Below are 12,390 nucleotides of genomic sequence, written 5' to 3'. Positions count from 1 at the left end.
CTCGTGATCCACCCGCCTCAGCCTCCCAAAGTGCTGGGATTACAGGCGTGAGCCACCACGTGGCCTGGCCCTTCAATTCCTGTTTTATAATGTATGTGATTTTAGTTTGTTACCTGAAATAAGCTGCTTTGCTCTCCCACTTATACATCTAAGTAATTGGGAGTTAGCTTTACTCTTAGGTTATAGCTAATTTGTGAGGTTAAGATTTTGGCTAATAATATTTTGAAAGTAGAAGTGGATTTAATTCTTTTGGGGTAGTCTCTTCAAGCACTGAAAACTAACGTGCCAGTTAACTGCTTAGGATGTCTTAGAGTGAACAAAATATACTTATTGTCCCCAACTAGTATATAGGCTGGGTAAACTGTCTTGCATGTGTTTCATGTATGGTCCTCAAAGCTTGTTGATAGCCAGCTCACTTTCTGTGTAGGATAGTTGTGACTGAAGGATGCTGATAATAATAGGACCTCAGTATTTGTTTAATTTGAAAAAGGGTGCATTACTGACACTGCATACTTTTCTTTCATCATGCTCATCTGCAGTGTTGATTCTAGTTTTTGTTATTTATACAAATAAAAAGTTGAATGCTCCATCACTGGGATGAACTACTGTGTCACTAGATTGCTCTGTCAAACTTTGCCCCTGAGTTTAGGTGACCCTTTTTATCCAAGACAGGCAATCTTTGAGGATTCTCCACAGCATGTTGCTATAATCTATCTATTAAAAAAGAAACTAGGTTCGTAACACTGAGATAAAAAAATGTTTCAGATTAAAATCTCAAACCTAGGTTGGTTTTTGCATTTTTTTTAAATAGCAGTGTTCTTGTATCTGTTAGCGTATAGAAGAGCTTACTGAATATTATATATGGTTGGGTGTGACATGAATTACATTTATATTCCAGAACATTTGGAGTTTTTAAAAAAATTTTGTGGGTACATAGTTGGTGTATATATTGGTTGCATGAAATATTTTGATACAGGCATGCAATGCATAATCACATCAGGGTAAATGGGGTATATACCTCGAGCATTTATCCTTTGTGTTACAATCCAGTTATACTTGTTTAGTTATTTTTAAATGTCAGATTGTTTAGAATTTTAAAAAAAAATACAGCTGCATGGGGGTCTTAGACTTACTAAATCATTTTCCCTGGAAACACATAATTTTGAAAATTTTCTAGGTGATTCTGAAGCTCCTCTCTGATTAAGAACCACAGATACAGGGGAGTAAAGGTCCTAATCTGCATTAGACGTAGTATTCTAGTCCCAGGGAATAAATGAGGAAGATGGTCCTTATCTATGGTAATCTCTGCGTTCAGTGGTGAAAATAAGCATGTAAACACATGAATAGTTGTTTGTCACTTTGTAATTTCCCTTTCAAGAATATTAGATCTAGTAGGGGAGGTATTTAAAATAAATTTTCTATGCTGTATTTTTTGTACTAGTATTATTACAATGTGGTTTGTCTTTTATTATAATGACTTAATTCACCTTGCCAAAACCAGTATTTTGAAGTTAATGAAATAAAACTCTCCATTCTTGGAAATGTTGTGGTCTTGAGCTTGCTACCATAGCAGTGTTATTTCATAATTAAAAATGAATGCATTCACCAAATATCTTACTGCCCAGTTTCTCTTATTAGATAAGATTTATTCAGAATTGTACCCTCAACCTTGTTATGTAGGGAAGGGAAAAGTTTAGGGAAGTATTTTTATACTTTGTTGAAACATCTGATTTTTATCTCCTAATGATACTTTCAACATAATCTATTGTAAAAGAGACCTTCAACTTTTCATAGCTGAATTTGTCGTATTTAAATGTTTGTCAATTGTGAATCATGATTTCTTGTACCTTTTTCAGTATGAAATACTTACATTAATCCTAACCTTGCTGTAATTTCATGGCTAATGTGTAATTGAATGTTTTCTACTACTGGGCAGCTGTTGGGCTGTTAATCTTTGTTTTTTTGTTTGTTTGTTTGTTTTGTTTGTTTGTTTTAATGTCCATAAAACACCCTACTTGCTTTCATGGAGCAGAGCTTCAAATCTAATTTTGGGTTTCTTTCCCATTTTTAAATAATGCTTACAAAACAATGGCTTTGAATAATGTTAAGTGACTTTACCTTCAGTGGTGATCGAAAGAAAATTAGTAATATTCAGTCCATTCTTAGTACTTTGTGTAATGAACACGCATGCTTGTTTCACCTATAATTACAACTAAACAGGAAGTTAATACCTTGTCAGTGATGCAGTGAGATACTGTGCAGTGCCTACTGTTAATCCTTAAGATAAAAAAGGATTTCTCAGAAGAAATTTCAAATTAAAATGTGTTTTAAAGGGACTATTTGGAGTTCTGTGAAATTGTTCATATCTTTTTGCCAAGCATCCTTCTCTTGAAATAACCATGTTTCTGAAGTTTGTTGTTCCCTGCCTTGATATTCGCATCTACATATTTTATACAGACATTTCATAACATTAAAGTTAATAAAACTTTTTACTTTATAGTAAACCAGATCTTTATATGAACAATTACAGTAGTTGCTGTCTGCCTGATGGACAGCTAATTGCACTGCACTTCGACCTCTATTGTTGGTTCGCACCTTTGTATTTTTCTAGGTTGGTTGTAAAGTCTCCTTGAGGATGATTCTTAAAATTTCTTAAGGCACTTACTCCCTTTGTTTACCACCTCATTTTATCATCTCTTCCAGTCCCCAAAGCAGTGTTTTGTGTTGCTCAGTATAGGTTTTTGAGGCAAGGGCTGTTTTTATAATGCTGATTCACAGTCACACATATCTTGTCTTTTGAGTCATGTAAATCTTGTCTTTAGTTCTGAAAGAAAGAGACTCTTAAATAGAATACAAGAGATTAACCTTTAGTAATGGCATAAGCTTTTAGTTTTCCGGAAAGTGCTGAGAGGAAATGTATCTATACTACTGCGTTCTGTCCTCTGTATGACCTTTGTGTGATGACGTGCAAAATAGATGGTAGAGATTGGGATAACAAATGATTTGTGGAACATCGTGGTGATAATTTTACTGTCTTAAAGGTAGAATCCATGAACTTGGCCTTGCCACTATATAGGCTTTTGAATTTTGACAAGCCTTGGGGGGATGAAACCTAGAATAAGTTATTTATGGCGGTACGCTTTAATAGGGTTGACACTTAAAACCTTGTTTTCATAAATGCTACCTTTTGGTTATGTTGATCTGATGAACAGATACTGGCTGTCATTGAAAGAAAGTTAACCGAATGTTCAGATACTTATTGGGCTCCTGGAACATGGCTGCTCTGTAGCTTCATGAATATTCATAATATTCATAAATATTTGTGAATAAATATTTTTAGTATTTGTAAATATTTTTAGTATTTCCAATTTATAAGCTCTTTGAAAGGAGGGAATTTTTTTTTTTTTGAGGCGGAGTCTTGGTCAGCTGCCCAGGCTAGAGTGCAGTGGCGCAACTGCGGCTTACTGCAACCACCGTCTCCTGGGTTCAAGCAATTCTCCTGTCTCAGCCTCTCGAGTAGCTGGGATTACAGGCACCCGCCATCATGCCCGGCTAATTTTTATATTTTAGTAGAGATGGGATTTCACCATGTTGGCCAGGCTGGTCTTGAATTCCTGACCTCAGGTGATCCGCCTGCCTTGGCTTCCCAAAGTGCTAGGATTACAAGCGTGAGCCACCACGCCCAGCAAGGGAGGGGACATTCTTATGTTTCTCCTAGCATCCTTTCAGGTCTTTAATGTTTTCAATACCTTGGCCTACTGTTCTTTGTAGCCTGTGGTTGGTCACCACTGCTAGTACCACTTATTGAATGAGGAAGATAGAGAATAGAGAAGCAGAAAGCATAGTTTAACATCTCCAACAATCAACTATTAAATCCCATATCCCATAGTGACTACAGTAAAGGTCTTCCTCAAAATAAACCATTTGCAGGCTTTGTATTAAAAATCTCATGTAAGGAATGTTTCAGAATAAAAAAAAAATAGTGACCAAACCCATTACTGCTTAAATCATGTACTTCTAGATGAGAACACTCACCAGTGGCTTAAGCTGTACCTGTTGGTTGCCTTTTAGAGAGATTTTTTTGGTGAAAAAAATCCTGCCCTATTTTCTACCATGGTGCCCACCAGGTCTTCAGGAAATAGGCAAACAACTCAGTTGTGTAAAGTCTGTTGCTGTCTCAAATTTCTTTGTAGTGTTTTAACTAATGAGGCGAACTAGACCATGTGAGAGCTTTGAGAGGGTCTCATTTACCTAGCTTAGAAAGAAGGCAGAGGGGTCTCCTTGACTTCTTTTCCTATAGGTTTTTTAAGACTTTTAAATACAAGTATTTTTTACAGTGAGAAGGTCTGGATTCTCACACTAGCCAAGTGTGCAGAAAGTTTGAGGAGAAGCAGCTCAGAGGAAGATGACACTAAAAGGAGAAAGTTTCCTAAAAGAGCACTCTGTGGAAAAGAAATGTCCAACCTTTTGTTCTTTTTATAGCTAGTACAGTTTCTTAGTGTTGTACCCTGATTGTATGTGCTTGATCTTAGTGTCCCTTCAACGTGAGTGGAGCCTTGAGCAATTCCTAAAGTAAGTCAGTGTCCCCAACCAAACATTTTCCTGTTTCAGTGGCCTTAATAGTTGAGTAATGCTGTTCCCCTTAGGTGAGGGGTAGTCAGCACAGTATAAAAAAATTTTACAGGTGCCGTGTGAGAGCTGTTCCTTCTGGTTCTTGGCACTGTTCCTCTTCCTCTAGACTACTAGGAAGGAATAAGCTGAAAATTTCAATTGTGTAATTTTTTAGTGTTTTTGTCCCTGAAGCCTGTGAAACTTTAGGCTCTAAAAACATTTTGTTAGGTGACTATCGTAGACAAAATTACTTTTAAAAATGCTAAGTATGGGCGTCCTTGGAAATTGATTTCCAGTCCAGTAAATAGTCTTGCTGTGGGATAGAATCATTTTCTCAGGCCATGTAACTTGAAAAATAGCACTGGATTCACACTACGTACGAATAATGAGATACAGACTAACGGTGGATGGTTATGCGGAAATAAATCCTAAGGAAAACATTAGTTTTCCATATCGTGTTCATTCTGGAGCATTGAGTAATAGTTTGGTGCAGTTGAGAATTTTTTTCCCTCAGTTTGCCAAACATTAAATTATCTTTGCAAGGACACCCTGTTGAGAAAGGAACCTTTTTGAAACTTACCCCTAGTCCAAATTTTTAAGTTGTTAGTAGGTACACTTAGTTCACCTATCCTAAAGCTGAACATGTTCTATGCTTGAATGTAATCATTTCTTTCCCCTCTCTTAAGGGACTCTGTAAAACAGAGAAGATGAGCTCTATTTCCGTAAAGTGGTTATAAGAGTACAGTTAAACACTTGTGGTGTGTGACTGCTAGTTATTTAAAAATCAAAACTCATTTGTCTTCTAGTTCGAAACCATCAGTGATTTCCCATTGCCTTTGGAATAGTCTGACTAAATTCAAGGGCTCTTTTAAAAGATCAAGTCATAACCTGCCTTTTTAGCTAAATCTGCCACTCTCCTGGTGTACTCTGTCTGGTATACCAAACTCTGCAGTATTTGTTCTGGCAAATTTTTATGCCCTGTGTTCTTTGACACTCCTGACTTTGAGTTTCTCTACCTAGAATGCTTCTCTTACTCCTTGTTCTTGGTAAATGCCTGCTTATTTTTCCATCGAGACCCAGCTCAAATGGCACTCCTTTAAACCCAGGAAAAGTTAGTGGTTGGTTTTTCAGGATTCTCAGAGCATTTGAGTCCCTTTATTTTAAGCATGTAGGTTGTTAAAGTATAATTTTTGTTTTGTCTTGCACCTGCTTTCTGTTAGCTGAGTCTGAGGAGGCATTTCTATCTTAATTATCTTGGTGTTTTTATATCTAACATGCATGGCACCAAAAAGGCAATGTTCCTATGAATGAATGAATGTTTTGATGGTGAAATTAACATTACATTTTCATTTTAGAAATGCATTTAAATTAACCTCCAGTGTGAAAGTTAACCTTGTTACTCCTAATTCAATTTTAAGACTTAGCTTCATTTAGATTTCTTACATGTTTTTCAGCAAAACTCAAAAACTAAATTATGTTTGAAGTGGCATAAGATCTACATAATTGGTATTCAGATTTGGTCTCTCACTACTGCTGTATATATTTTTTAACTCCTTAATATAATCCAGATTAAGGGATTTATTAGAAGGAAACTGGGATAGTTAACAATGAATGGAATAGGTGTAGGAACCAGAGCAAGCTACAACCTCAGGAACCAAAATTGCACATCTGTATGGAAAGTCAGCTCTTTGTTATTGCTGCTGTTGAATATGGTCTCTTTAGCTTTTGACTTTACCATGTAAGTCCATGACACGTGCCTGTCAACAGCTATGGGTCACATTCTTATAGCTCTTGATTATAGAAGGAAGAATGTCCCTTTGATTTGGAAACTCTTAGGTTGGGATGGACAATGAACTAATAGTTGGGTCCCAGCTGAGGGAACAAAATTCTGTGGTTAGTCATATCCAAATAATTGGTTAGTGATGGCTGACCCAGGACTACAGTCACATGATTTGGAGTAAGGGAAAAGGAATTCATGAGTAAGATGGTTTATTGAGTAGACAAAATGTCTGCTAGCTACAAAGAGCATCTGCTATGACTTACTCTTTTCTCACTTTTTTTTCCTACGATACTGTCTTGCTCATTCTGTGGGCATATGTTACAAAAATTATTTGGTAGCTCAAAGGTAAGTGCTTGTACATGGTTTTGTTACTATTGGGTACTAAGTGGTACTTTAAATAGTAATATTAGATACTATTTAAATGGCAAGAAAGAAAATGATGAAATAAGAACAGCATTTTTATCTTTAAAAAAGACCTTTGTTTTGATTGTTAAAATACTTAGGTCATTTTTCTGTATTGAATTTAAAGTAGGTAAGTGTATTGGGCTGATTTTATATCTTTGATTATTACTAAAGAGATGTCTTGGTGATGGAGAACTTCGAAAGTAAGGCATTTAGAAATGTTACGAGAGTAACAAGAACCTGAAATTACAGGAGTGAAGAGCTGAAACCCAGTGTTAACTAGCTGAAATTATACCTTCACTCTAAAAGGATGATAATGCTAGCATTTAAAGGCTTAGTGATGGATAAATATCAGTGTGCCGAAAACTCATTTATTCTATAAGAAATACTTTCTTACTTTCTTTGTAATTGAAATGTGTAATGTTGAAGTAGTATGGTGTTTATATTCTAGGTCAACTTTATAGTTTTCTGACCTTTAGTTTTATTTATAATGAAGTATTCCAACATTATTGTGTATTGTGTTTAGAACAACCATGATTACATTGAATTTTATTTTAAAATTAAAATATTTTATCTTAATATTTATTCTGGCCAGGCACGGTGGCTCACGCCTGTAATCCCAGCACTTTGGGAGGCCAAGGTGATCACCTGAGGTCAGGAGTTCGAGACCAGTGTGGCCAACATGGTGAAACCCCGTCTCTACTAAAAATACAAAAAATTAGCCGGGTGTGGTGGCGCACATCTCTAGTTCCAGTTACTCGGAAGGCTGAGGCAGGAGAATCACTTGAACCCAGGAGGCAGAGGTTGCAGTGAGCCAAGATTGTGCCATTGTACTCCACCATGGGCGACAAGAGTGAAACTCCATCTCCAAAAAAAAGAAAATTACGCTAAATATTTTTGTTCAGACATTTTAACATATATTAAATGTAAAATCTAGTATGTTTATTGAGGTAATTATGAGTAAATAAATGTAAAACTTGGATTGTGTTGTCAGCTTTTTAAACTCTTATTTCAGTATTAGGTATATTCAGATGCTTACAAAGACATTTTTAGACAACTAAGCATCAGGATTTATCACATAGGTCAAAAATTTAAATAAACAAGTGGCTATATTATGTGGCCCATGTGTGGAGCAGTTTTGCTTTTGTTCAGTAACAGATGAATTAAGAGCCTTGCCCAGGAATCTTGGTTCAGGATGGGTGGTCTACACATGGTCTGCTTGTTAAGTACCAGTCCATTATGTGCCAGGTAGTGATTCCTATTTCAGAGATGAGAAGAGAACCATGAGAAAAAGTAGGCCTGTGTAAGATTAAAAGTAAGACTGCAGGCCTGGTGCAGTGGTTCACACCTGTATTCCTAGCACTTTGGGAGGCCGAGGCAGGCGGATCACTTGAGGTCAGGATTTCGAGATCAGCCTGGCCATGGTGAAACCCCATCTCTAGTAAAACTACAAAAAAAAAAAAAAAAAAAAAAAAGAATAGCCAGGTGTGGTGGCATGTGCCTGTAATCCCAGCTACTCAGGAGGCTGAGGCAGGAGAGTCACTTGAACCTGGGAGGAGGAGGTTGCAGTCAACCAAGATCACACCACTGCACTCCAGCCTGGATGACAGAGGGAGACTCCATCTCAAAAAAAAAGTCATTTTCTTAATAGTGGATAATTTAAGTTGCAAAAAAAAAAAAAAAAGCTTCTGAACTACTGATTTGGTTCAGTTAATATTTTGTTACAATTTTTTGAAGGCCAAAAGCCATGTAGTTTCTTTTACAGATTGTTGAACTGCGATATGAATTTCTGTAATTCCCACTGATCAGAATCAATAGTATTTGGAATGAATTGTCTTCCATTTCTGAATATGTGGAAGACATGAGGGTATATCTATACAGACAAGCATATAAAGGGTGTGTGATATACAGTCTTAAAATTGTGAATCTTGGGATCTCTGGCAACCTTGTAAATAGTTGTGATGAGTTTCAAAAGTGAATTGGCACAGCATATCAGGACAATTCTCCTTGTCTACTCTATTTTTGTTGTTTGTTTTATGGCATTAATCTAGACTGACCATTCCCGAACAACTGGCCATTTTCTGAAGTGTATTTTGAATATAAGAGGCAAATATTTGCCTCTTAATTTTCCTGCAGTGTTGTTTATTGTGACAAAGCCTTTCTTCACATTCTTTATTTCTTTTTAACTTTTCAGGTTACTGGCCAAGGTTCCCTTTCTTAGCGTTAAATTAGTCCAGTGTTCACTCCTAGGACCTTCTGTTCCAGGAGTGCTCTCACCAAGTTGAATGGCTATAAACATCATTTGTTTATTAATGATACTTTGTATTTGTTCCCAGCCTGTTCTCAACTTCTATATATACTTTTCGAATTGAGTCTTTACTTACATTATCCTATTTTACTTACTTTATCTCTACATCTGCCCACAAGCTTCACCTGTAAGTTGACCATTTTACTTAATGCCAATCTCATGCTTTGCTCAGGCCAAAAATCTTACCGTCACCTTTTCTTCCCACATGGAGTCAATCAACAAAATTCATTGTTTAATTTTACAATTAAAAATGTACATTTATTGTTCAACAAATTGCTGTACATAGTGATGCGTACCTGCAACTCCAGCTGCTTAAGAGGCTGAGGCAAGAGGATCCCTTGAGCCCAGGAGTTCTGGGCTGTAGTGCCTTATGATTGTGATTCCGCCTGTGAATAGCCACTGTAGTCCAGCCTGGGCAACATAGTGAGATTCCCATCACTTTTTTAAAAGGGGAGAGGATTGGTGGACTTTTAACTAAACAACTTTAATCAAAACTTCATTTTTTAAAAAAGATACTATTAGAGCAGTTAAAACTTTGTGTTGATCATCTTAACATTTTTAAAGGTAGTACAATTATTCTTAGTCCGTATTTGTGTACTCTAGTTTCCTAGCCCTGTTTCTCAGTGCTGTTTTGCTAATATCTCTAATAGTCTTACTTTAATCTTGTTGAAAGTAGCACTTTTGAGGTTAATAAGGTTTAAATTAATAACCCCCATTGACTGTAGTCTATAATACTATAATTTTTTAAATGGCAAAATGCCCTCTGGGAGCTAAGGTGTCTTAAAAGCTTAGAGCAAATCCTGTTAAATGGGACAAAGTCTCAATTCTTTTTTAATAAGACAAAAACACTTTATGTAGTCTCTTTTCTTTTTCAGTGTTTCTCGAAATTTCAATTTTATTCCATGCTGCTACAGAATACAAACTTAGCCAATAAAAATAGCTCCATTGAAAGAGCTTTCCCACAAATTGAAATATTTAAAGCACAGATATAGGCTTGTGTACTGTTGGTGCATACATTGTTTGATTTGTTCAGTTCCTCAGTTTTGCAGGGAAAGATGTCAACATTATCTGATTTTTCAAGCTATATATTCAATGATTCTAATTTTCTAAAAGACTTGGAAGCTGGGTTGTTTTTTGTTCTGGCCCCTCAGTTTGTTGAGAGCCTATTTTAAAGATTTCCAGTGGATTTAACAAAATGAACAAAATTTAGAGGACTCATTTATTTCCCCCAACCAAGTCAGTGCCATAGTGGGACCCTTACATAAATTTGTCACTGTGTTTAAATTCGATGTAGTGAATGAAAATAATCATCTGAAGCCAGTATAAAATAGGCATTAAACGTTGTTGTCCAAGCTAGAGTGCAGTGGCTATCCACCAGCATGATCATTTAACACACAAAAACCTGAAACACCTGGGCTTAATCCTGCCTCAGCCTTCCAAGTAGCTGGGACTACAGGCACATGCCACTATGCCTTGTTAAATTAAGATTTGTAGCTCTTCTTCCCATTCCCTGCACCCTTCTGAGAGAGCTTATACTGAAAATTCTGCATTTTGTGTCCTCGATTTTGCACAGGAAGGCAAAAGATCACAGTTGAGGAAAAAAAGTGCATGTACCCACTTTGAAAATCTGTTTCCATTTTTAAATTCCTGTAGTTATAGGGAATACGTTGTTCTAGTAGACCAAAAGAAGATTAATGTTTTGTAGTTATACACGGATGCATTGATATTGTGGTAGACAGTTGATACTGGCTTTATCGTAATTTTTTTTTTCTTTTTATGGAGAATGGGGGTCTCACTATGTTATCCAAGCTGGTCTCGAACTCCTGCGCTCAAGCTGTCCTCTCGCCTCTGCTTCTCTGTTGTAACTTTTTTATTTAGGCATCCTTTCTTTTGCTTTCTAGTACTTGGTCTTTTGTATATGAGTACGTTCAGCTTTTCTGGGGGGTTTTTTTGTTGTTTTTGAGACAGTCTCACTCTTCCCCAGGCTGGAGTGACGTGGCGCGATCTGCAGCCTCTACCTCCCAGGTTCAAGTGATTCTCCTGCATCAGCCTCCCGAGTAGCTGGGATTACAGGCGTGTGCCACTATGCGTGGCTAATTTTTGTGATGTTAGTAGAGATGGGGTTTTACCATGTTAGCAGCACTGGTCTTGAACTCCTGACCTTAGGTGATCCACCCTTCTCAGCCTCCCAAAGTGCTGGGATTACGGGCGTGAGCCACTGCGCCCAGTCTAGCTTTTTTGGTCTTGTTTTTTTGTTTCTGAGACAGGGTTTTGTGGTTTTTTTCTGTCTCAGACAGCTCTGTTGCCCAGACTGGAGTGCAGTGGCATGATCACAGCTCACTGCAGCCTTGACTTGTTGGGCTCAAGTGATCCTCCCACCTCAGTCTTCTGAGTAGCTAGGACCCCAGGCATGCACCACCATGCCTAGCTAACATTTTCGAAGAGACGGGGGTCTCCCTTTGTTGTTCAGGCTGGTCTCAGTCAAACTCCTGGGCTCAAGGGATCCCTGTCTTTGCCTCCCAGGGTGTTAGGATTACAGGCATGAGCCACGTACCTAGTGGTCTTCTGCTGTTCAAATGGAATCCCAAACCTTACCCTTCTGTGTTATTTCCATGTTTATATGAGAAAGGGGATATAGAAGATATAGTAGTCCCTAGACTTAATGGGTGTACTGACTTATGCCATAGACTAAACTTCAGAGAAACTGTTAGTTTGAAAATGTTGAAGGCAGTAATGTATTAACATTGGTTCTATTTATTGTCTTTTTTTTTAACTTGTGATTATTAGACATTGGTTATATCATTGGTAAGGTGGAGCTGTACCATCTTAAAAATATTCTAATAAACTATATTTTCATAGTAGATAATTCATATTGTTATGCACAAGTCATGGAACAGTGAACTACATACTTGTTGGAAATAAAACGTTCATATTGAATTGTGCAGACTATATGTTAAGAGCAAACGTCTTTCTACTTACAGAAGTACGCTCTTCAGGGTCAGAATTTCAATTACAAGGTCAGGAGATCGAGACCCATCCTGGTTAACACAGTGAAATCCCGTCTCTACTAAAAAATACAAAAAACTAGCCTGGCATGGTGGCGGGCACCTGAGGCAGGAGAATGGCGTGAACCTGGGAGGTGGAGCTTGCAGTGACCCCAGATTGCGCCACTGCACTGCAGCCTGGAGACTCCGTCTCAAAAAAAAAAAAAAAAAATTCAATAGTTAAAAATGGATGCTGAGTTTAAAAAAAAAAAAGGTTGAGTTGAGAGAATAAGGAGATTAGAAAA

General features: G+C 37.2%; 1 protein-coding gene across 7 annotated transcripts in view; it reads left to right on the top strand.

Annotated features, from left to right (window-relative positions):
* The window catches only part of UBE2D3 (ubiquitin conjugating enzyme E2 D3), a 73,164-nt gene that overhangs the window by 46,410 nt on the left and 14,364 nt on the right, over window positions 1–12,390 (top strand). The window lies entirely within an intron of this gene.

The sequence above is a fragment of the Pan paniscus genome, chromosome 3 (genome assembly GCF_029289425.2).
Source record: "Pan paniscus chromosome 3, NHGRI_mPanPan1-v2.0_pri, whole genome shotgun sequence".
Taxonomy (NCBI): domain Eukaryota; kingdom Metazoa; phylum Chordata; class Mammalia; order Primates; family Hominidae; genus Pan; species Pan paniscus.
The sequence above is the reverse complement of the archived record's forward strand: the minus strand, read 5'-3'. Positions and strand labels throughout refer to the sequence as shown.